General features: G+C 38.0%; 1 non-coding gene across 1 annotated transcript; it reads left to right on the plus strand.

Moving 5' to 3' along the window:
• Positions 1–1,079: 1,079 nt before the first annotated feature.
• Positions 1,080–1,187, plus strand: LOC130958985 (small nucleolar RNA R71). Its single transcript, XR_009078082.1, has one exon. It is a non-coding gene; the product is annotated as a small nucleolar RNA R71 (small nucleolar RNA).
• The last annotated feature ends 2,408 nt before the right edge of the window (positions 1,188–3,595 follow it).

Below are 3,595 nucleotides of genomic sequence, written 5' to 3' on the forward strand. Positions count from 1 at the left end.
TTCTGCCTAGACAAGTCATCCAGTTCTTTGGTGAGCAAGGGAGGTTCATCCTCCCAAGTCTCATTTCCAAATAACTTGTCATTTAGTTTCATGATTGCTCCAAGGTATTTAGCAACTTGCTCTTCAGTGACATACTCATCCTCTTCAGAGGAAGAATACTCATCAGAGCTCATGAATGGCAGAAGTAAGTCCAATGGAATCTCTATGGTCTCATTTTGAGCCTCAGATTCCCATTGGAACTCAGAGGAGATTGGTACACGCCCACTGAGGTCTTCCTCAGTGGCGTCTTCCTCCTCTCTTTCCTCTCCACATTCGGCCATGGTTATGGCTTTGCACTCTCCTTTTGGATTTTCTTCTGTATTACTTGGGAGAGTGCTAGGAGGGAGTTTAGTAATTTTCTTGCTCAGCTGACCCACTTGTCCTTCCAAATTTCTGATGGAGGACCTTGTTTCATTCATGAAACTTTGAGTGGTCTTTATTAGATCAGAGACCATTGTTGCTAAGTCAGAAGTATTCTGCTTAGAACTCTCTGTCTGTTGCTGAGAAGATGATGGAAAAGGCTTGCCATTGCTAAACCTGTTTCTTCCACCATTATTATTATTGAAACCTTGTTGAGGTCTCTCTTGATTCTTCCATGAGAAATTTGGGTGATTTCTCCATGAAGAATTATAGGTGTTTCCATAGGGTTCTCCTAGGTAATTCACCTCTTCCATGGAAGGGTTCTCAGGATCATAAGCTTCTTCCTCAGATGAAGCATCCTTAGTACTGTTTGGTGCATTTTGCATTCCAGACAGACCTTGAGAAATCAAATTGACTTGTTGAGTCAATATCTTGTTCTGAGCCAATATGGCATTCAGAGTGTCAATCTCAAGAACTCCTTTCTTCTGACTAGTCCCATTGTTCACAGGATTCCTTTCAGAAGTGTACATGAATTGGTTATTTGCAACCATTTCAATCAATTCTTGAGCTTCTGCAGGCGTCTTCTTCAGATGAAGAGATCCTCCAGCAGAGCTATCCAAGGACATCTTAGATAGTTCAGAGAGACCATCATAGAAAATACCTATGATGCTCCATTCAGAAAGCATGTCTGAAGGACATCTTCTGATTAATTGTTTGTATCTTTCCCAAGCTTCATAGAGGGATTCTCCATCCTTCTGTCTGAAGGTTTGGACTTCCACTCTAAGCTTACTCCATCTTTGTGGTGGAAAGAACTTTGCCAAGAAGGCATTGACTAGCTTTTCCCAAGAATCCAGGCTTTCTTTAGGTTGAGAATCCAACCATATTCTAGCTCTGTCTCTTACAGCAAAAGGGAATAGCATCAGTCTATAGACCTCAGGGTTAACCCCATTAGTCTTGACTGTGTCACAGATTTGCAAGAATTCAGCTAAAAACTGATGAGGATCTTCCATTGGAAGTCCATGGAACTTGCAATTCTGTTGCATTAGAGAAATTAATTGAGGCTTAAGCTCAAAGTTGTTTGCTCCAATGGCAGGGATAGAGATGCTTCTCCCATAGAAGTCGGGAGTAGGTGCAGTAAAGTCACCCAGCACCTTCCTTGCATTGTTGGCATTGTTGTTGTTTTCGGCTGCCATGGGTCCTTCTTCTTTGAAGAATTCGGTCAGGTCCTCTAAAGAGAGTTGTGCTTTGGCTTCTCTTAGCTTTCTCTTCAAGGTCCTTTCGGGTTCAGGATCAGCTTCAACAAGAATGCCTTTGTCTCTTCTCCTGCTCATATGAAAGAGAAGAGAAAAAGAAAATGTGGAATCCTCTATGTCACAGTATAGAGATTCCTTGAAATGTCAGAGGAAAAGAGAAATAGAAAGAAGAAGGAGAAGGAGAATTCGAACTTTAATTAGATAAGGTTCAAATTGTGCATTAAGAAGGAGTGGTACTCCATAAATAGAAGGATGTGAGAAGGAGGGAAGAGGATTTTCGAAAATTCAATTAAAAGATTTTGAAAACATTTTGAAAATTTGATTGATAATTTTCGAAAATTCAAAGTGAAAAAGAAATCAAGTGATTTTTGAAAAAGATTTTGAAATTAGAAATTAAAAAGAGTTGATTGAAAACTAATTTGAAAAAGATACGATAAAAAAATATGATTGAAAGGTTATTTTCTTAAAAAGATGTGATTGAGAAGATATGATTTGAAAACCATTTTAAAAGATATGTTTTGAAAACTATTTGAAAAGATATGATTTTAAAAACTAATGACTTGCCTAACAAGAAAAGATATGATTCAAACATAAAACCTTCCTTAATAGAAAAGGCAAAAAAAATGTTCAATCAAATCATTAATTGTTAGTAAGTATCTTTGAAAAAGGAAAGAAATTGATTTTGAAAACATTTGATTGAAAAGATATGATTTGAAAAACTTTGAAAACTTGAAAAAAAATTGATTTGAAAACAAAATCTTCCCCCTAGCACCATCCTGGCGTTAAACGCCCAGAATGGTATACATTCTGGCGTTTAACGCCCAAAATGCTACCTCTTTGGGCGTTAAACGCCCAACCAGGTGCCCTGGCTGGCGTTTAAACGCCAGTCTGCCTTCTTCACTGGGCATTTTTGAATGCTCAGCTTTTTCTGTATAATTCCTCCGCAGTGTGTTCTGAATCTTCAATCCCTTGTATCATTGACTTGAAAAGACACCAATTAAAAATATTTTTGGATTTTTAATAATTAAAATGCAACAAGAATCAAATAACAATGCATGCAAGACACCAAACTTAGCAGTTTGTATACTACTGACACTAACAATATGAGAATGCATATGAGACACACAAAATACTTCAAGTCAATAGAATTCAAAGATCAAAACAAAGAAATATATGCATGGATTCGAAAAATATAACAAAAACATGCATTTGACACCAAACTTAAGATGAGACTCTAGACTCAAACAAGAAATATTTTTGGATTTTATGATTTTGCAAATTTTTTTTTTTGTGTTTTTCGAAAATTAAGTGGAAAAAGAAGGTATCAAAATTCTTAATGAGAATTCCAGGAATCAGTGCAATGCTAGTCTAAGACTCCGGTCCAGGAATTAGACATGGCTTCACAGCCAGCCAAGCTTCCAAAGAAAGCTTCGGTCCAAAACACTAGACATGACCAAAGGTCAGCCAAGCCTTAGCAAATCACTGCTCCAAAAGCAAGATTGATACGAAATCAACAAGCTCTTGTGGTGATAAGTTGAAACCTCGGTCCAATCAGATTAGACATGGCTTCTCAGCCAGCCAGATTTCAACAAATCATCATGAAACTCTAGAATTCACCTTCAAGAATTTCGAAAAAAATACCTAATCTAAGCAACAAGATGAACCGTCAGTTGTCCAGCCTAAGCAATCCCGGGCAATAACACCAAAAATTTGATGTTGTTGCCGGATCTTGGCACTGATGTTACCAAAGGCTTGCTCAAAACTAGAACAATCCCCGGCAACGGCGCCAAAAACTTGGTGCGCGAAATTGTGAACTATACTTTTTCACAACTCTCATAATCCCTGGTAATGGCTCCAAAAACGTGGTAGCTCAATACCATGGCATTACACAACTTCGCACAACTAACCAGCAAGTGCACTGGGTCGTCCAAGTAATAAACCTT

Source organism: Arachis stenosperma, chromosome 10 (assembly GCF_014773155.1).
Source record: "Arachis stenosperma cultivar V10309 chromosome 10, arast.V10309.gnm1.PFL2, whole genome shotgun sequence".
Classification (NCBI taxonomy): Eukaryota; Viridiplantae; Streptophyta; class Magnoliopsida; order Fabales; family Fabaceae; genus Arachis; species Arachis stenosperma.